This window comes from Lissotriton helveticus, chromosome 6 (genome assembly GCF_964261635.1).
Source record: "Lissotriton helveticus chromosome 6, aLisHel1.1, whole genome shotgun sequence".
NCBI classification, from domain to species: domain Eukaryota; kingdom Metazoa; phylum Chordata; class Amphibia; order Caudata; family Salamandridae; genus Lissotriton; species Lissotriton helveticus.
This window is the reverse complement of record NC_136067.1, coordinates 1,816,409,661-1,816,432,814: the sequence shown is the minus strand read 5'-3', so window position 1 is coordinate 1,816,432,814 and position 23,154 is coordinate 1,816,409,661.

The window sequence follows — 23,154 nt, the reverse complement described above, 5'->3', positions numbered from 1 at the left end:
AATTGTATTTGCTCCCCTGGCTGCTAAGATTAAAAATTGAGGATTTTGGGAAACCACTAGGGTGTATGACCCACTGTTTCCCTGGTCAACTAGTTTCAAACCCAAGGCTTTTCTCAGGACCGTAGGAGATTGTTCCCACTCTTATAGTCATTTCATTTCTATCTAAGAGCACAGATAATGATTCTCCCACTAGCTAGATATTTTTAAATCTTTTGTGTACTATATAACCCACTCCATTAACATCTCAACCAGCATAGGTGTATAGGAAAATCACTAATCAGTGCTCCCCTGTAGTCACAGGTTGCAGCACCTTCCACTCCGTAGCAGGTCAATGATGAAACTTATAATGAAGCATGCCAACAAGGATATTCCTGGCGGGTGAGGGTTACTTTAAAAGTAAACATTTTCCTATAACTTCGAGGTTGGAGTCGTTATTATTATTTCTTCCCTTTTGGAGCGACTCCTTTTGGCTCCTAAGTCAATACACAGGTGAGCGCTTGAAAACCACAGGGTCTTACGATGCACAGGTGGTTGGTGTCTGCCCTCAGGCAATGACCACAATATCTGAAAGTCCGAGGTCCTGTACTTTCAGGTTTCTGCCTTTGATTTTGATCAATTGTGGACATTTTGCACTATGTTTACAGTTATTTCCAGTAATCTGAATGAGTGCTGATTCGACTCCACTGTATTTCTTCATGAGAGATTCTACAAATGACATGTTTTCACGTGTTATATTGCCCCAATTGTGCGCCGGAAACTGATTTATGAGGTAAAGCTACTGCTTTTTCGGCAAAAAAGACATCATGTGGATTTCTATTAGGCGTCCTATTGCCTTGCAGCTGCTGATAGTTACTGACTGATATCACTGCACCACAGAGGCATGGGTACACAGGAAGAAAAGCAGTACTGACATCAGTGGCATAGTCAATGTCTCATAGGCCCTAGTGCAAGGAAAGAAATTAGTCCCCTGCCGCAGTTTCAACTGCGAAATATAACAATTTTTCGGATTCAGTGGCCCCGCAAGCCTCTGGGCTCCGGTGCAACTGCACCTGCTGCACCAATGGCAGCTACGCTCTTAAGTCGGATAAACACTGGCCTCATTGCTGTAAAAAGGTCAATTTATGTCGTGGCCTTAATGTTTCATGAGCCCTTCTGGGTCGAAACACACAGGTACTTCCAGAGTGTAATCCTATTTTTAATGATGTCATCATGAGTCCACGTGATACAATTTTTACTGATGTCTCCATTATGCTTATCAGTCATTTTTAAACTTGAAAGATCCTTTCTCGCAGAGTGTTCATAAGAAAAGATGATGAGGCGTTTGTAAGCTGGGGTCTGCGCATGTGGTACTCAGAAGACAATGAAACGAGTAGAAAATGCGTGGCGAGGCCTTCGTCTCCATCGCCATGGTTAGCATTTGTGTCAAGTTTCAGATCCAAATGTGAAATTCTGAAAAGCATAGAACAAACCATTCCCTTACGGGTTTGTTCATGAGAAAGAAGAGGTATGTGGCTGTAAATAAAAGTGATTTATCCGCGTTTGCTTTGCAGGTGGTAGGTGTTATTTGGAAGGCCACAGGGAGCGTGCAGACGTATGTGTGAAATCTAAATACGTCACGCTGCACCACAGGCATTTGCAGAATCTACTTGACTTTGTGTGGTGGGCTTCCTGAGAGGTGATTTTTGTGCTAACTGCACCAGTTTCTGGGTGAGCACAGTTGCAACACTGCCGCGATGGTTGGTTTTGCTGCTTTCTTTTTCAGGTCGGTTTGTTTCACAGTCCGAAAAGCATTGGTATATCATTTTATTGCCATCCAATTTTGTCCTCTGAATGTTCTAGACAAACAACAGTAAATCCATTTACTGCTGATAATTTGCCCAGTACTGGACACTTTTCTGATGTCTGGGTATTTCGCGCTTAAGCCCTTAAAACATTTTTCAAAACATAAATTTGTCCAGACCAAATTTGGATCCTTCTTTTCTGGGTGTGGGGGATTTTAAAGGTCTATGGTTTGCCGAGACCTCCAAGGGAACAGAGAAAATACCAAAAATATAAAAAATATAGTTTTTGGGGGGAAAAAAGGTGGAATACATGACGTTACGACGCAAACAATTACAATGCATGTTTTTACAACGTGGTTTTTACATCGCAGCTCCCATTACATCGCATAATTTTACAACACATGCCATTGCAACACATTTTTTAAAACTACCATTACTATGCATTCCATTAAAACCCATACCATTACAGTGCATACCATTACCACACATAATACTTTTAGAGCAACAGTAGGATAAGTGTTGGATAGTGTAGGGGTAAAAATGACTATTCCCACTCCAGTGAATGCAACATTAGGGTATGTGTTAGATAGTGTAGGGGTAAAAATTACTATTACAAACTACCCAGGAAAACCCTTTCCCACACGAAAAGTAAAAAATCTCTATTACTTACCTTATAATGCGTTGTATTGGCATGCGTTGTAATGGTATGCATTGTAATGGAATGTGTTGTAGTGACATGCATTGTAATGCATGCATTGTAATGGCATGCGATGTAAATACAGTTGTGTTCTGCGTTGTAAAAGCAGTGCGATGTAATGAATGCTTTTTAATGGATGTTTCCCAAAAGGGTGTTGTGCAAGAAAGCATATTTATCCCCTAACAATGATAGCAACAAAAGATTTGCTCCATTAAGATCAGTACCTACCTTTTACAAACGAGCAGAATTGTGAAAAAATCATTTTGTACAGTTTTTTGTTTTTTTCTAAGAGGTGAATTTTTTTTCCCTTTTTTTATGGTTTCAGCCTACATGCAGTTTGTCGTGGAAACAGGTTTGAAACTCATGGGTGAACTAGAAAAGCGGTATATTTTTGAAAACTTCATATAATTCAGAATTAGGAAAGGGGTCAAATTATGTAGATTGCTCATGCATTACCCAAATAAAATGTCAATTGAATTAATCACAATAATGAAAATAGATACACAAAAAGGAAATGAATGACAAACTTTTCACCTGTAATTGTTTGCACCGATAGACAAATTTAGAAAAGTGATATACTGCAATGTCTTCCAGACCCTTCTGGTTACAGAGATATAGTGCTTGTTGGTTGTCCAAAAATATGTGGTGCCCAGAGCCAAAACTGAGCTGCAGCTTAAATGATTTTTCGCTTTGTACTCACTATGATTTAATTCATATGGTGGCATCTAAGGAATGAAAACTGGGTATGATGGAAACCTATGCATTTTTTAAATGTCTCCAATATACTAAATTTGGGAACAGTGGTTTTTTGTATGCTCTCAATTTGGGATTACCCATACTACCCTGTGATTCAAAGAGCATTTGACAAAATGTGTGAACTCAGGCACACTAGTTTACATTTTTGGGAAGTTAAAAATGGAGAGAAATTCAATGGATAATAGAAAATGTTGTGCTATTTTGTATTTTCACACCGTAGTGTCCTCTCCAGCCCGGGAGCATGCAAATGAATACGTCACACATGGAGCTGTGTAACAGATGTCTTTATTCCTCTGCATGGAATCACAAACTGAAAACTCATTACGTCATAAGCATTAATAACCACACCATAACACCTCCCAGCAAGTTACGTAATTCCTCTGTTGAGACCACCCAGAACCACAAAGGTCCTAATGCACATAGTCTCATGAAACTACACACACATCTCCCAGTAAAAACAGTAATCCACTTGTGTGGGTTGGCCTATCACCTGCAACATGAAAGGTCCAAAACATAAAGTGGGGATATTATATTTTCACCATGAAAATTGATCTAAATCTGCGGTATTAAGGTCCGGGTTCAACCGCCACCCTGGGAAATATATCAAATCTAGGCATTTTCATAAGGTAGATACCCAGGAGAGTCAAGAGAGGTGTGAAGTGCCTGGGTTTCATGATATTATTCAGAATGCCTAGTAAACCTCAAATGTTGGCACAAATCATACATTGTCCTCATATTACTCTCAGGGAAAATTCTGGAATCTCTGGGGATCCACAAAATTCCTATTTCCCAGTGTTCCAACAATTCTGTCATTTAAAACACTGCCCGTTTGTGTGGCTAGGCCTATCACCTGTGGCACGATAGGCCACAAACCACATCATGGATGATCAAAGTTCAGCTAGGAAAAATGAACTGTTTTGGCAATGTGGGTAGACTGAATGTATGTAAATTGTGAGCATATGAAGTCAAAGTTGACTTTGCATGACCCTTGATTCGGCCTGTTCCTGTTAAGGCAGATAGGCCCAAAAATAAATAAAAACTATTTCATAATTTTAAATAATCTAAAAATTAATTAATTTGTGAAGATATTTCACTATACCTTTATTTTTTAGATAATGTTTTAATATTTTTAAAGCAAACACAAGGAGATGATGGACGGATCACTGAAACTTTTCAGACACTCATCCCGAGTCACAGATCTAGGCTGAATCCACCATAGTTCTTAAGCTCACTTTGCCATCTCAGTTCAGACCCAGCTATATGCAAATCAGTCTTGACCCTGTGCCTCATGGGAACAGCCCAGCCCGAACTGCCAAGCCAGGTCTTCCCTAAACTGGAAACAAGCATCCTGGGCAAAGTGAGCTTAAAAATGATGATGATTCAACCCAGATCTGTGACTGGGGGTGAGTGTCTGAAAAGTTTCAGCGCTCCTTGTGTTTGTTTTGATCACCGTGTTCACCTCAAGTTGGCAGGTTATGCCCAGATGTGGGTCCCTTGCTCACTTTGCCACTGGATTCAAGCTAGCCGAGACCACATTTCCTGTTAGTTATCACTCAGGACCAGAATATATAAACAATAGAGCTGGCTTCCTGCGATCACTAATCCACAGGTGCAGCCCCTAGCTCAGTTACTGAAATGTAGATAAAGAAGGGTTGCTTTGGAAACAAGTTGCAAGATATTTGTGAAGATCCTATTTGTATAATACATGGATAATTGCAAAAACTGTATACCAACTTTAAATCTAATTAGATCTGACCTACAGACAAATGTAGCTGTCTTACCATATACATACATAGAGGAGCGTTAGTTCATCCTTCGTCATCCATTGGGGTGTACAATTGTCATTTACAATTTGCTTCCACCTACCATAGTATACAGCATGGGACGATGAATCAGCCCACTTCAGCCATTAGCTCTCTTGCTCTATGAGTGATGGCATTTTTCCTGACCGCATGTGCACATCTGCCTAGCAAGAAGTGTGCTTTAGTGTCAGGGCTAATGGAAGAATACCTCATGTTGCCAGAGCTTTTTTAAATTCCATTCTTTATCCTTTTTTACTTCTCAGTTATCCTTAGGTGTTATAACTGTGCCTTTCAGTTACATTTATTCAAAGCCATTGGTACATTTTCTTTGCACCAATAAGAATCATATTTTTACCTGTGACATGCATTAAATCTAAAATGTGTTCATATGTGTTCCGAATTTAAGTGCTTGATAAGTAGTACATATACTATTCCATTAAAATGATATTCCATTGTTATTTTATGGAAAACATTCTCCCACCAAAGTTAGGTGGCACCATTTTTCCTTCCTTTTATTTTTGGGGCACTTACTTGCAACAAAAAATATAAGTAACCATTGCACTGGCTTGCATAGCCAACATTCTTGGTTTTGTAAAAGATTATATTTTTATTGCAGTTTATTTCTGTTATCAGTTTTGGCTGCAATATGAAAATGTCATCACCACTTTTTTTGAAGAATATAATTCAGCTAGTTGATGACTAGACAATGCCTGCCACCAGAGTCAGATCGCCAAGCAGAATAAGAAATTCTTTTTTAAAGACTGCCAACACATAGCCCCTCTTTGTCTAACTGTCTGGAAGAAACACACAAAGGTAAACTGCCAACTACCTTTACTCATGTAACCAAGGACACAGGCTACAGACACCAAATGGTTAGGGCAAGAAAACGCCAACTTTCTAAAAGTGTCTTTTCCAGAATTGTAACATAAAATCTGACTTTTTCATTAAAGAGGATTCTAAATTACAATGCTGTTGAATGTAACATGACATTCCTACCTGCTTCCAATCAAAAGTCATGACTTGTTAAAGGTAATAAGGTAACCAAATGTTATCATCCTACGTAGGTCTCACAGTAGTAAACAAGTATTTGCAATGCAATAGGTCTCGCATTCATGCGAGTGTATGCTATTGGCATTGTAAAGAACTATGCCTTTTATTTATGTTTTGGGTTTTAAAACATAAATAAAAGGCATTGTCATTTACAATACTAATAGCTTAAACTCTCGCAAATGCGAGACCTATTGCTTTGCAATAAAGGGCCTTCTCGACTTCTTGTTAGATTGTAAATATCAGATGAAGAGATCGGCCTGCAACGTCTTCAAAGCTGTGATAAATAGTGCAGTGAAGAAGATGTGTAAGTTTTGTAAATTACACAGACACAAAGTGTGAAGTGAGAGTTGCATATGATTTGAGCTATAAACACTAATAAAGCACTCCAACTTCTTTCACTCTGTGATTACACTGTTGTGGCTCAGGACAAAGAGCAGGGGGGCTATTTGCTGCCCTCTCTATGATTTGAGTGTGCCTTGTGGCATTGTGTAATGTCATTGCTATCTTTGGCCTTATAAAAAACACTCAAGCTGTAGTAGGGCCCTGGCTTCACCTCCTGGTGCAGGGTGGGCTGTGCTTTCTGGCAGGCATGGGCGGAGGGAGGGATGGTATTTGCAGCACCTCCGGCCTCCTACAGTGCCCCTCTATTACTAGTGAGCGAGAGGCTCTGAGGTGGTGGTATTCTATTGGTGGTGGTGGTATTGGTATATTTGGGGGTGGTATTGGTGGTGGTAGTGTTATTGGTGGTGGTGGTGTTGGTGGTGGTGGTATTGGTGGTATTGGGGGTGGTGGTATTGATGGAATTGGTGGTGGTGGTATTGGTGGTGGTGGAGGTATTGGAATTGGTGGTGGTATTGGCATTGGTGGGGTGGTACTGGTATTGGTGGTGGTATTGGTGGCATTGGTGGAATTGGTGGTGGGGTATTCGTGGTGGTGGTATTGGTGGTGGTATTGGTGGGGTAATACTGGTATTGGTATTGGTGGTGGTATTGGTGGCATTGGTGGTATTGGTGGTGGTATTGGCGGTGAGGTATTGGTGGTGGTATTAGTGGTGGTGGTCATGGTGGTGGTGGTACTGGTGGTGGTATTGGTGGTGGTGGTGTTGGTGGTGGTGGTGGTATTGGTGGTGGTATTGGTGGTGGTGGTATTGGTATTGGTGGTGGTGGTATTAGTGATGACATTGGTGGTGGTGGTATTGGTGGTGGTTGTGGTATTGGTGGTGGTATTGGTGGTGGTATTGGTGGTGGGGTATTGGTGGTGGTATTAGTGGTGGTGGCCATGGTGGTGGTGGTACTGGTGGTGGTGGTGGTGGTACTGGTGGTGGCGGTGATATTGGTGGTGGTGGTATTGGTATTGGTGGTGGTGGTATTAGTGATGGCATTGGTGGTGGTGGTATTGGTGGTGGTGGTGGTATTGGTGGTGGTGGTATTGGTGGCGGTATTGGTATTGGTGGTGGTGGTAGTATTGGTGGTGGTAGTATTGGTGGGAGTATTGGTGGTGATTTTATCGGTATTGGTGGTGGTATTGGTACTGGTGGTACTGGTATTGGTGGTTGTATTGGTGGTATTGGTGGTGGTGGTATTGGTGGTGGTGTATTGGTGGTGGTGGTGGTATTGGTGGTGGTGGTATTGGTGTTGGTGGTATGCGATTACGTAACAAGGACCCCCTGAAGGAATGAATGGACCAAACCTAGGTCAGGGAAAAAAAAGTGAGATAAAACAACCTAGGCACTATGGTATTGTAAATTGTCAAACTATAGAAAATAACAAGGAGGTGAGACTACACAGGATCAGTATCTAACATTTAATAATATTCATATTAAAAACAGACAAGACTTTCAATAAATTGGTGTGAGTTAAAGAATTCAAATACAGATACATCACAGTACATAAGAATTAAAATAATGAATCAATTATCAATACATAATAATTTCAATTTATACAAAAATTACAAATGTCAAAGAATAACACATTTATTATTATCACAAAATTCACAAATATAAAAAAAGAGGGAGTGGCAAAATTATTGCTTTTCTCAACGTGCGTTTCGGCGACCAGCGCCTTCTTCTGGAGGAGCCACAATATATTCTATAAGTAAAGAGAATACATTTATTATCTACACCTAATGGAAAAAGGAAGAATACATTTATTTTCACATTTAAAAATAACCTAAAACTGTGACAACCTCATAACCTCTTATGTTTAACAAGTACACATCATTAATACAAACCCAATAGTGGGTTTTCCATTTCTTTGTGCATTTTAAGACTGGGGAGAAGACCCAGTTCACGAGAATGGTGCATAAAGAAGCAAATCAATAGTGGAACATGGAGCCCTTAGCAACACGGGTAATACTGACAAAAATAAAACATGAGACTGAATGTCTTTAAACTCGATGTTATTCTTAGAGAGGCAAATGATTTTAAAACCAGTACTCAGATTCTAAAGCATAATAATAATTTTGATCTCATTATCTCATTGTGTGTTAATCACTTACTGAGTAATCACTTGGATCAATGCCTTCAATTGATTGCACACGAAGGGATTTAAATGGAGAGCAATCTGGAAAATATGCAACAAATATGTATACTTAGTCAATTTATATGGTTGGTATTACTAGTCTTCATATCACGATAACGTCTTAGACAACCAGGGTATATGACCTTTTAATTTTGTAATTTTACTCACCTATTCTAAAAATAATAATGTGGAACTAATAAATGTACTGATGATTCCGTTCCAAAAGCGTAGGCTTTATGCTCTTCAATGAAATAAATCAGAAATAAACACTATAATTAGATATGAGTAATCGGAGTTGCCGATAATTTCATATAAAAAATAAAATAAATAACATTGAAGTGCATACAAAGTGGAAATAATTACCGTTATCAATGCACTCAAAGGTGATTATCAACAATTACTTTTATATACCGATAACATTCAAGATATAGTACCTATGACTAGTTTTTTATTAGTAATAGTTACCTTTGTGCCGAAGATTTCTCAATTACGGCAACGGTAACAGAGATATGTCATAAAGATTCTGTACAATCGATAACACTTATCCTTATCTTAAAATTGATTTTTATAAACAGAATCATTACACAGAAGAGAGTAAGGGTCAACAACAGAGAGTGAACACCTTCTCTAAACCTCAGACTCTGATAATGAGAATAATGGAGCTTATTATGAACAAGATGATAATCATAACTCAGCCTCAGGGAGACGCAACCAAAGGCAGTCTTTTTTAGGAAACCGTGGGATGGGCCGAGGGCGCTCGAGGGTACACTTTCAAGGACCACCCAGAGGGAATTACAAGCCTCAGTACCATCATCAACAAGAGGAGCCCCAGTTTGACCGAGAGACCAGGAATCGGCAATATTGGAAGCCGGGAATGTAATTCCAATCTTTAACCTATCAAATATAGAATTAGATGATCCTAGCATTAGGGTATTATCCAAAGGCCTTTCCTTTGTTCCTCATTCCACAGTTAATGTTTTTGAACTTTACTGTGATATCATCTCTTTCTTTAGAAAGATTTGTTTGAAAAGATTCTTTGCCTCCAATCCATCCACTGATGTTGAAATTGCAACTACAAGACCGGTCAGTCTTCCCTCTACATTTAGTCCATCTCTTGAACAATTAGGACCAGAGGTGGCCACTTTTGAGTTGGTTGCTCTCAAGAAATTAGATCTTGCCTTACGTTTTGTACCCAAGCCATTATATAATTTGAATAAGGAGGAACATCAAGCCTTACTCTCCCTTTCATCTAATGAGAAGTTAACCATTAAAAGTTGCGATAAGGGAGGTGGTATTGTTATTTTGGACTCTATACAGTATGAGACAAAGATGCTTGAGATGCTTGATTTATTTCATCGAAGAGCATAAAGCCTACGCTTTTGGAACGGAATCATCAGTACATTTATTAGTTCCACATTATTATTTTTAGAATAGGTGAGTAAAATTACAAAATTAAAAGGTCATATACCATGGTTGTCTAAGACGTTATCGTGATATGAAGACTAGTAATACCAACCATATAAATTGACTAAGTATACATATTTGTTGCATATTTTCCAGATTGCTCTCCATTTAAATCCCTTCGTGTGCAATCAATTGAAGGCATTGATCCAAGTGATTACTCAGTAAGTGATTAACACACAATGAGATAATGAGATCAAAATTATTATTATGCTTTAGAATCTGAGTACTGGTTTTAAAATCATTTGCCTCTCTAAGAATAACATCGAGTTTAAAGACATTCAGTCTCATTTTTTATTTTTGTCAGTATTACCCGTGTTGCTAAGTGCTCCATGTTCCACTATTGATTTGCTTCTTTATGCACCATTCTCGTGAACTGGGTCTTCTCCCCAGTCTTAAAATGTACAAGGAAATGGAAAACCCACTATTGGGTTTGTATTAATGATGTATACTTGTTAAACATAAGAGGTTATGAGGTTGTCACAGTTTTAGGTTATTTTTAAATGTGAAAATAAATGTATTCTTCCTTTTTCCATTAGGTGTAGATAATACATTTATTCTCTTTACTTATAGAATATATTGTGGCTCCTCCAGAAGAAGGCGCTGGTCGCCAAAACGCGCGTCGAGAAAAGCATTAATTTTGCCACTCCCTCTTTTTTTTATATTTGTGAATTTTGTGATAATAATAATTGTGTTATTCTTTGACATTTGTAATTTTTGTATAAATTGAAAATATTATGTATTGATAATTGATTCATTATTTTAATTCTTATGTACTGTGATGTATCTGTATTTGAATTTTTTAACTCACACCAATTTATTGAAAGTCTTGTCTGTTTTTAATATGAATATTATTAAATGTTAGATACTGATCCTGTGTAGTCTCACCTCCTTGTTATTTTCTATAGTTTGACAATTTACAATACCATAGTGCCTAGGTTGTTTTATCTCACTTATTGGTGTTGGTGGTGACAGTTGTATTGGTGGTGGTGGTATTGGTGATGATGGGGGTATTGGTGGTGGTGGTATTAAAGGTGGTGGTGGTATTGGTGGTGGTGATGGTATTGGCATTGGTGGTGGTATTGATATTTGTGGTGGCATTGGTATTGGTGGTGGTGGTATTGGTGGTGGTAGTATTGGTGGTGTTGGTATTGGTATTGGTGGTGGTATTGGTGGTGGTATTGCTGGGGGTATTAGTGGTGGGGTATTAGTGGTGGTATTGGTGGTGTTGGTGGTATTGGTGGTCGTGGTGGTATTGGTGGTGGTATTGGTGGTGGTGGTATTGGCGGTGGGTGTATTGGTGGTGGAGGTGGAGGTGGTATTGGTGGTGGTACTGGTGGTGGTGGTATTGGCGGTGGTAGTATTGGTGGTGGTGGTATTGGTGGTTGTGGTATTGGTGGCGGTCGTATCAAGGGTGGTATTGGTGGTATTGGTGGTGGTGGTATTGGTTGTGGTTGTATTGGTGGTGGTATTGGTGGTGGTGGTATTGGTAGTGGCGGTTGTGATGGTATTAGTAGTGGTATTGGTGATGGTGGTATTTGTATTGATGATGGTGGTATTGGCGGTGGTGGTATTGGTTGTCGTAATGGTATTGGCGGTGGAATTGGTGGTGGTGGTATTGATATTGGTGGCGGTGGTATTGGATTGGTGGTAGTGGTATTGGTGGTGGTGGTATTGGTGGTGCTGGTATTGATGGTGGTATTGGTGGTGGTGGTATTGGTGGTGGTGGTATTGATGGTGTTTGTATTGGTGGTGGTATTGGTGGTGGTGGAGGTGGTGGTATTGGTGGTGGTGTTGTTGTTGTTAATAAAACAGGCTTTTGAAAACAACTTGTCAGGTGGCTTAGTGCAGATGATATGTAACACAGATGTGCTGTTGTCACCTTCAGCCCACTAGCACACGAGTATGTGCCACCTGGAATTCACATGACTTAATTTGCTAATCATTTCTAAATCCATTTTACTTGGGAAGTTTGAAAGAGACACAAGATAATGCCGGGTTAAAGTGATTGGAAGCGGGAGCCCGTGTTACGGCTGCACTGCTGCTTAAAAAAGCACAAGCGGTTTCAGCTGAAGCAGCGCAATTCCGGCCTGCAGAAAGAGAAACTCAAAAAATAAAATAGAGCTTACAGACTAAATCCGAAGAAGTAAAGGGGCCAGTAGCCATGGGAGGTTACAAATGAAGACAAGGCCGTACTAAGGAGGGACTAACAAGCCTATTAACGAATCGGAAGGCAGCATTTACAAAAGACAATGACACATGCCAATGAAAAAAATGGGAGGAGAGTGTGTGCAGCTTCTCTCCCATACTGTACTACAGCAGTCTCGCAGAGCGAGTAGCGCATGCGCGCTGCCGCTAGGCTTGACCTAATAATGAATTTAGGAGTTTTCATTTCCAGTACATGTCCAACTTTGCATATACACTGCAAATAAAATTGCATAAAATTGGCACAAGGTTTATTCTGCCAGGTCGAATTCGCAGCTTAAAACTGCACACACAGGCTGCAAAGTCAGACCAAAGACATGTTTTAAAGGGCTTTTTTACGTGGGTGGCACAATAAGTGCCTCAGGTCCACTAGTACCATTTAATTTACAGGCCCAGGGTACATGTTGTACCATTCTACTAGGGATCTATTAGTACATTAAATGTGTCAATTGGGTGAAAGTCAAATTTACTATATTTTGAAGAGTACACACAAGCAGTTTTGCGCTGGTTATCTGTCCCAAAGTCAACAACAACGAATTTCAACAACATGGGTGAGTAGGCAAAATGTTTGGGGGAAGACCACCATAAGGGCTGTCAGATATAACAATTTCCAACTCTGGTGCAACTTTCCAGACCTATTTCTGAGAGTGTTTTTGATATAAAAACATTTAAAAATTGTAAATGTACATTCAGGCAGAGATGTAAATCCCACCCCTTTCTTTTACAATAGTTTTTGAGTAAGGCCCTTCATATCTATCTTAGTCATTAATGGCCAAAAGGTGTAGTTTCTGCACTTTTTCAAGTATTTGAAACCTTGTTTGACTAAAATTATGTTCCTATTGACTTCAATGTAGGGATATCTTTAAATTGGTTGTGTCTATATTGCTCTTATGTTCAGTGAAACATAGCTGCCAGAAAAGTGAAACAAAGAAAACGAGAATTTGTTGCATATCTCAAACGCATAACTTAGAATGACAGTCCAATACAAACTGTCTTACATTATTAACATGTAACTTTTTGCGCATTTCTTGCTGTGCCAACACATTATAGAGCCATACTTACAAGCATACAAAGAGAGTGAATTAATTTTGCTCTAAAACTACCTTCTTATTTATGTTTATTTTGCTGTATGACCAAGCCAATGTTACATGTCTTTCCTTTATTCAACCTAAACCAGAAAGCATTTCTACTAACCATCCACTAAATGTTGTATTTAATAGATCATGTACATATCTCCATACATGCTAAGTATGTAGGCTTAGTTCATCTATCATGGCGTTCCACTAGCACAGGATTATTTGGCAAGAAGAGTGTATAGATGGGATGATATTGTGCAGGTCATTGCTGCTCACAGTTCCTTGGCTGACCTGATGTTGTAGTCAGAGATGGCATACGCCGGGGAAATATTCCAGGCTAAGTGCATCGTTCCTCACCTCTACATTGAACAGGGAGTTCAATGTACAGAAAAAAATATTCTGAGATTCCTCCCCTGTGTAATGAACAGACAAATAAACAGCCCAGAAGTTTGCCAAGGTTTAATCTAATATGAAAGATCTAATAACGTAGATGTCCATTCAGGCGACAGGTTCAGTTAAAGCTTGCCTGCCGCTGTTCATGTTCATTAGAAAGAAGCAGTTTTAGAAAATTTTGAGATGTTGATTAAGCTTATGATGACGTTAAACTAGCTACATGGCAGAAGTTATGGATGTATTAGTCCATAACAGAAAACTCCAAGTTCCTTTGCCTTACTTTTTGGGTATATTACAGACTTCTTCTTAATGATACTGGACAGTCAAATGGCCCAAGTCCACAGGTAAAGAAGCATCTATTAGATCTTACACCCGTAGCAAAGTTACGGGTAATGACATCATTATATAATGAGAAAATTGAAAAGCCAGCTTATCTTCAGGCCATCTAAGAAGGTTCTACTACTCATCTTAAACTATTCCTTGAAAGTATATATACTCTTTAAAACGTAGTTATTGTATATGTGCTTTACTTCAAGCTGTGGAAATAAAAACCAGTCATGTAAAATGCAACCTCTAATAACAAGCATTAAAAATGCAATAGGTCTCGGATTTATTTGAGTTAGAGGTAATGGCATTGTAAATGGCAATGTCTTTTATCCATGTGTTATGGAGTGTATGCATGTGGTGTGTAGTAGAAATATGTGGGTTGTATTGGAATTGTATCAATGGTGGCATGCTGCGGTTTAGATGAATATGTTTAAAAGTAAAGTGCACCATACTGCGATTGCTACAATAGTTTATTGTGGATGCGTTAACAATTGATGTGTGCACTGATGGCTGTTGGTGCACTCACTCTGCACTCACTCAGCACTGCACTCACTCTGCACTCATTCTGCTCTCACTCTGCACTCACTCTCACTCTGAACTCACTCTCACTCTGCACTCACTCTGCGGTCAATCTCTCTGCATTCACTCTCACTCTGCACTCACTCTGCACTCCCTTTCACTCTGCACTCACTCTGCACTCACTTTCGCTCTGTACTCACTCTGCACTCACTCTCACTCTGACACTCACTCTGCACTCACTCTCACTCTGACACTCACTCTGCACCTGCACTCACTCTGCACTCAATCACACTCACTCTGCACCTCCACTCACTCTGCACCTCCACTCACTCTGCACTCACTGATTGTTTACATTATTTCCTTGTTCACGCTTGTCAGTCCACATCATTAATCTACAACAATGACCACAAAAATAACAGCGAAACGCTCATTAAGTGGCACGACTGAATATTATGAAGTTGAACGACAGTGTAAAATAAGGGTGTATCATTTTATATATGGCACCTACACTTAATAGAAATATGAAGTCTTGTACTAAATTACATAGGATTATTTCAAATTGCATGGCTCGTATTGTAAACGATATTACCACCAACAAATGTCATAATTGTTCAATCACTAACATAAGGCTTCCAATACGTAGTGTACAACCTGTAGGGAAAGTGCCTCATCATGGCTAGTAAACGCTAGTAAACGCTAGACAATAGGTGAAGTGAAAATAGTTCACCGTGCCCCCCCCCCGCAAAAAAAAAGGTGCAACCTCATTTAACATAATTCTAGGTTTTAATGGTGCCCACAGCATTATTTTACTATAAATCAAGAGTGACTTGCCCCTGAACATAAAAGCACCGGACAGTACTGGCCCATTTAAAGCACTGCAGCCTTAACAGAAGAGCGCTATATGCCCCATGTGGAGCCTGAGTCTGGAGCCCTGGCTGTACTAAGTGAAGACAAGTACTACAACTACCAGAATGCATTGGTGCAGATAAACTCTGGGTCAGTATACCAGTAAGTCTGGAGCTCGTTCTGCCCAGCCTCTTGGACTAACTGTTTAGAAGTTAGAGCTAGCAATACCTTCGGGAGATATATCGTTTTTTTGTTTAACTATTCCCGTGTTTCCACTTTGACCTAAAAATAACTCGTTTCAGGGCTCATGGTCCTTGGCGAGACGCCCGGCTCCCACGCTGCTGCTTCCCGGGCTCTGCTTCCGATGAGCGGAGAGTGACTCTGGAGGAGCCGGGGTGCAGGCAGGGTCCGGGTGAGCCAACTGGGACGGGCCAACCTCTCCCATATTCGAAAGATTAAAAAAAAAATAGAGGGGCATTTCGGGTTTGACAATGTTCCGGGCTAGATAGAGATCAATTTTAATGCACTATGAAGAACTGGCTGTGGAAGAACAATAGATAGTCTTTGTCAGGAAAAATAACCTAATGCGGGACCGTTCCTCCTAAAGCGAGGAAGTGTCCCTTAAAGCGAGAGCCGGCACCGTAAGGAGGGACGGCGCCTCCTAAATAATCTCCAAACCTCTTAAAGGGAGACAGCTAAAGGGTAAAAGCTGTGACGGCGGGGGTTGCCCTGTGATTGACTGGCCGGTCGGGGCAGCGCTGGCCGCTCTGGGGCTGCGAACAGACTCCTAGAAACAGAGTGCGAGCTGTGGGGGTTTCTAGCCACAGCTGTGCCACAGAAGCCAAGAGCCACGGGGCAGACGCAGCACCCGATGCCAAGAATGCCGCCCGCCGGCAAGGTACACTCTGGACCGGCCGCAGCGCTCTCACGGGAGAGAGGAAGTGCTTCGTCAGAAGGTCCTGACAGCTGCGAGACTTCCAGCCCCCGCGGGAGCAGACGGGCATGGGGCTCTGCTGGTGTCACCACTCCCCGCCGCGGGAGACAGCAGGTAACCCTCCGCCACACTGCACACCGTGCTGCCCTGCGTGTCATCCTCGTGCACGGCAGCCCCCACAAGAACAGCGTCTGTAGTTCACTTTCTGCCACACGTTAGCTGACCCTTTCTTTCACCTCAGCACGCTGCTTTAGACCCCTGCACATTACATGACCAAAGCGCGCGTATAAACTCCAATCCATTCCAAGTAGAACTCACTATGAAAACCATCATGTCAAAACTCACAGCTTAAGTACAGCTTATCGTGCGCGATGCACACGCTGCCAGCCTCCCAATACAGGAAATGTGCACGATTAGAAGCTCGTGAATGGTGCCAGGCGCGCACCACTGCGAGCATATGTTTTAAATTATCTCGGCTGTCAGGAATAATTCAAAACATATGCCTTTCTGCTGCGCTGGTCCGCGCGGAATATGTACTAGGCGGAGCAACTCTAACGCCTGTGGCCTATTGCGTGCTCTCTTGTAAAAACACACGCATGCGAAGCCCAATAGCCATGCAGCTGGCAAAAAAAGGACGAAAAATCACGAGCAGCCAGGAATGTGTTAGGTAGCATTTCGGACACACCCTCACACAAGGACTCTTGGGCTCCGCCTACACTGCTACGCAGTGTCACGTAGGCCCGAGCCCTAAAAAGGGCTCAGACCCCTTTCCGAATAATGCACAACATGTTTTCACGTGTTCTTCACTCTAGAATGCATGTGATGTTGGCCAAGGTCGAAAACCAAAAAAGCCAAAAAACAGTTAGTAGTGCTTGTGTACATTCTTGTTCCTCTTCTCCCTTACCTCTGAAGCAGTGAGTGACACCTGATTTTGAGATAATTCATATTTAAACTCCTAATCAAGGCGAATGAGAGGATTTTCTCAAGTTTTTGGTTCTCTGAGAATCTTTTAGAAGGAGAAATCAGGCACTGCATGCATGATTAATTGGAAGAAAAGAGATTGTTGCATGAATTTTAGTCTGACTTTTACCCTAGGTGTATGATCACAGCTGTGTTTTACTTTGTCTACGATCTGCTCTCTGCATTGCGGGTAGGTTATGGTTTTGAAGTCAATTGGCAATTAATTAGAGAAACCACGTGAGCAATTATGTGTTCAGAGCCTACATAATGACCATCGTTGTGCAAAATGATAAGTTCACCAGTGAAATTCAGCATAGGGTTTCTTCGTGCTACAGTAATCGGGGAAGAGGGAACTCCCTAGCACAATCAGCCTTTTTATTCTAGACAAGGGCCCTGCCTCTCTTTCTATAAATTTGTTCAAAGGAGGAAAATGACTGACCTCCTTCGACTGTGAAATGGGAGGTTACACATTCCCTTTCCAGCGATAAATTGGTCACTTTGAAAGAAAGGCTGATAGATTACAGCATCTTCTGACACCCTTGCCCCTGAGGGTATCTATGCACATTTATCCACAAGCCATTGAGGTGCATCACACACCACTACAACTTTCTTTCCCATTCCTAGCTGTTGATTCTTAGAAATATTTGAGGCCCTGCCAGTACACTATTTGTTACAGGCAGGGTTCATGGCTTTGTTTTCAAACATGTAATTCTTCAGTCAACCCCACCTAGTAAGGGCCTTTTCATTTATTTTGCATTGATACTGCTTACAGCACAACAGAAGTACCACATTCCCCAAATGCCTTGTTGAGCATGTAGTGCAAAGGCCACTAGTCATTGCTCTGGCAAACCTTAATGTTCAGACACAACTGCTTCCACATATCACCAGAGAATCCTTAGATTCAGTACAGACTGAAGTAAACACGCCACTGAGGGATTCATCTGCCATTCCCCCTTCTTTTTGGTTTGCAGAGCTGTTACTGGAATAATTATAAATAATAAACACATTGGAATCACCTAACTACTAACTCACCGCAACATGTACTATTTTTGAGTTAGACATGTCACAGCCGAGAATGCATAGTATTATGGAACTTTGATGCACATCAATTTTATTCTTTTTTTTTTTAAACGGCATTCTTTTGAAGTTAAAAATTGTTCATTTTGAACTATGTCACTGGACTTTTTCTTGCAGGTACTTGTTCGGCTTAATAAACCAATTTCCATGCTTGATGTTAGCGGTCTCACTAGCAATTCAGCCCTGGTCTCATTAAAAGAAATTTTCTTCAGGTAAATTGATATTTGTTTGGCAAGCGAGGTCTATACTACAGAGTTGTTCCTGCTTCCTAAGAAGCCAGGAGGTGTTCCCCTTCATCTCAATTATTCAATTATTCTCAATCTTTATTTCGGCCGGTTTGACCATCAAAGATATACAATAAGAACACATTTGAAACATTATAAGATCATCAGAAATAAACAACAAGTGCATATTGTACAGAGTAAAATCGTTCCACCCTAGAAATTAAATGCAACTAGAGTGAAAACAGATAAAGGACCATACATTAAAATTGTTTAAACTAAAAATTATATGGGAGCCTGCGACTTTAAAATACGGGTGCGAGTATGCCAGACATTTACAAGGAATTTAGCCAATGCAAACACAATTGGACCCGAAAGATCAGTTTTTAGAATTCTATACATGGGGAGGTACTCCCGACAACCAAGGTTTCTAATGAGTGGTAGGAGCCAGTATTTCCTCGCGGCCTTGTAAGTTGGGCAGAACAAGACCACATGTAGATCACTTTCCTCCTTGCAAGCACATGCCGGGCATTGCTTGGTAGAGGGCGGTGTTGACCAGGAGCTAGTATAAGATCGCAGAGGTAATGTGCCATATCTCCATTGGAGAAATAGCTTCCTGGCTTGCATGGGGGACATAGCATCCAGTACTCTCTCCAGCCTATATGAATCCTTGCATTGCGTAAATGCAGATGTTAATGACCCCTCGCCCTGGGAGTCCAAAGCCATAGCTAATTTCTGCTCGTGGTAAGCAGTGGCCAGAGCTTTTCGTGGGATCTTTAGTGAGGCATTCGCTGGATCAAGCCACAAATCGGGGAGCCCTAGTTTCATACAAGACTTTTGAATATATTTTATCCACGGGATCTGCAAAGCTTTGGGGTGGGTTAAAAACTCCCTCAGCTCCGCCCTGTAAGTAGAAAGTTCTTCACTACTCCATAGCCTCCGCCAGAAGGCTATGGGTCTGAGACCTAGCTCATCTGCTATTGGTCTCAGTCCCAAATCCATCCTCAAAGGGAGGAGCGGAGTACTAGACGGGAGTGCAACTATCTGTCTAATGAAGTTATTCTCAGTGACAGACAAACTGCGGGAGGATATGTGACCCCACAGTTCCGCCCCATACATAATGGCCCCCCTGGCCTGTACCTTGTAGATCTGAATAAGTGGCCCCAACGGACGATAAGTGGAACTTTTCAACATCCGAGCAATGCCCCCTGTGGTCTGCACTAATTTAAGATTAGCCCTGGTCTGGTGTGTTCCCCAAGACATGGTTTCATTCAACGTTACACCAAGGTATTCAAAGGTGGAGACTCTCTCTAAACGTGATGATCCCAGTAGGGGATTCGGGCGTAATCTTGGGGTTGGGTTCAGAACCATAAACTTGGTTTTTGCAGCATTGATTTCCAACCCCCTATCAGTGCAGAAGGCCACAAAAGAGTCAAGGATCCTCTGAATCCCCATGGGGGTTTTGGACAGCAGCAGGGTGTCATCAGCAAACATGATTGCAGGCACCCTGCTGCCGCCCAACCTTGGGGCATCAGTGTTTTCAGTGCCGTTAAGATGGGCGATTACCCCGTTGACAAAGAGGCAGAACAGGGTCGGTGCCAATACACAACCCTGCCTAACCCCCCTGTCAACGGAGAATCTGTCCGTCAGTTCCCCAAATTTCCCGCACCTAACCCGGGCATAGTTGTTGTGGTGCAGTCTCTGTAAAATTATCAGAATATCCGGGGGAACCCCCATCTCGGCCAGAACACTCCAGAGTTTCCCTCTCGGCACTAGGTCGAAGGCGGCCCTCAGATCCACAAATATTGTGTATAAGCTGCCACCCTCGAATATCGCTACCCTCCAGTAGATGATGTTCAGGTGAAAAACCTGGTCCACTGTGGAGACTCCCTTCCTAAAGCCCGCCTGGTACGGGCTGAGGGCGCCTGTCTCTTCCACCCAGTCCTGGAGCCGGTTCAACAGTATCCTGCCAAACAACTTCTGTGGCACGTCAATTAAGCTGATGGGTCTGTAATTGGCTGGGAGCAGGGGCGAGCCCTTCTTAAATATAGGAACCACCTCTGCCCCCAGCCAAGTGCTCGGGATTTCCATGCCTTGCAGAACTCCATTGAACACAGCAGCAAGGTAGGGGGCCCAAACAACGGGCTCCTGCTTAAACAGGTCCCCGGGGAGGCCATCCAGCCCCGGCGCCTTTCCCGATGCCAGTCCCGCTATTGCTGCCTTGACCTCCCCCAATGATATCAAATCCCCGTCATACTCAGCCAGTCCGTTGCCTATATTATTCATGGTTTCTCCCAGCTCGGAACTGTAGAGAGACTTGAAGTGTGCCTGCCACACCCCTGCTGCAATGTTTGGCTCTATTGCCGAGTGAAGGCTCCCCGACCCCCCGTTTACTACTCTCCAAAACGTTCGATGGTCTCTTGTTGCGAGGGAACTAGTAAGCTCCTCCCATTGGTTCTCCTCCCATTCGATTTTAGCATGGGCGACTAGTTTTTTGTATTCCCGTCTACTTTCTCGTATCTTCTCTCCTCCTTGTCTCTCCTTAATACTTTTGAGAAGTTCTCCCTTTGCCTTCCTACAGGCTGTATTGTACCATAACAATTTGTGTTGCTGTCCCCTCCTCGAATTCTGAACCTTGCTAAAGAGCTCAGAGGCCGCCCCATTTATGAGGTCCTCATGAGCCTGATATAGTTTATCATGGGAATCTTTAATGCCTACCCCATTCACTAGATCTCCCACTTTTTCAATAATAGGGATTAGTCCTGCATAGAGCCTCGGGGGTTTCACTTGGCTCGTGGCTAGTTTTTCCCACCTGACTCTTCTCCTGTTGTTACCCAGTAGAAGTTCAGGTTTGTTCTCCTCCTTAGTTGTTATAGAGGCTTGTAGACCGGGGTGGATAAGATCGAGTTCAAGGGCGTTATGGTCGCTATCTAGTCTCTCAGTGACCCTAAAGTCCAGAATAGAAGACCAATTCACTATCTGTACAAGGGCGTAGTCCAGGCGGGACTCTCTTCCCACTCTGTTATACGTGGTTTTACTTGGTACATCTGACTTAATACGCCCATTGCAGGCTCTAATTCCATGCTTTAGGGTGAGGGCAGTGATCTGCAGAGCTACAGGTGTCCAAGCCTTCGGGGGAGGTGCTACTACAGAGGGCACTGACCACATGGACTCTTCTCCCGTAGGGAATCCCTCTAAGAGACCAGCCAGCGGCTCAAAATGAGAATTTAGGTCCCCTCCCAATACATAGGGTATATCTCTTGGCATTTCGAATTCATCTACTACTCCTGTTCTCTAAACTACTTGGAAACCTAAATGAACTACCCAACTGTTTATTTTAGAATTTCTAGTAGAGGGAATATCCCTACACGTGCCCTGAAATAATGCAATACCAACAACTTAACTTGACTCTAGAAGGGCACTTCTCCTTTTCCTCTAGTGCCTGCTATGCATTGCTTTTAAATATTTCCCTAGTGCTAAAAAGATTAAACACAGGTTTCTTAATTTGCCCTGGGTACCATTTTTGGAACCATATCTGTACTGAACCCATCAACAGGGACTCTTCTTTAGGATCTGTGAGATTTGAATCTACCAAGTAGTAGTGCTCTTCCCTAAAATAATAATTTGGAGTTACTCCTTTAACCCAGATAGCTTTTTTCTTACTGAAACAATAATCCACTTCTCCTGTTTCTGGTGTAATTTGTAGAAGTGTCCCATAGAAGTTTAGGTACTCCACTGGAAAGTTTCCTAACTATTCTCAACACCGTTGCCTTTAGGAGTACAATCTCTATCCACATGGCAGGTTTTAAATGAAGCATGGAAGTCCTGGCCAAGTAAGTAAAAACATACATTGAGTAGGTTGGTCCCAGGGCAGCAACTAATCAACATGTACATATTTAGAGAATCTGCATTCCACTATGCAAGATTTGAACATAACTGGCTATATGCATTTAAATACAAGAACTCAACACAGCCTCCTTCCCAATAATAGTGGCAAAGGCATATGCAACAACACTAGTTATATAAGGTGATGTAAAAAGCAAAGAGGCTCATTTAGCACTTGGTTGGCTGTACTCAGGTTTGCAGGGCAGGGATTTACTCTTCCTGCATGGTGGAGAGTTTTGTGCTTACAGACGAGCTGTCACCATGTTGGCTCCCATGAAGGCGCTGAAACGTTGCTGTGTAGGTGTCATGCTCAGTACACCCGTACAGAAAAGTATTTTGTTTTGTGGAAAACCCCAAAAATATCTCTAACACATTGTGAGTTTTCTCTAGCATGTAGAGTTAATTTGTTGCTTTACAGTTTTGGACCACCAATCTTTCCATGGTAGAACCAAAGAGGAACAAACATACCTTGTAAGATCTGCCTCATATATGGCAGATGGTTCAAAGTACTTTAACTGACAGCCCAGTGTCAGTTTGACCGTGGGTAAAGGTTTCTTTCATTGGAGTCAGCACAGCCTCTATCAGCAGAATCATGACAGCTTGCCAGACTCTAATTAGAGCATGTTAACTGAGAGTTTGGTGTAT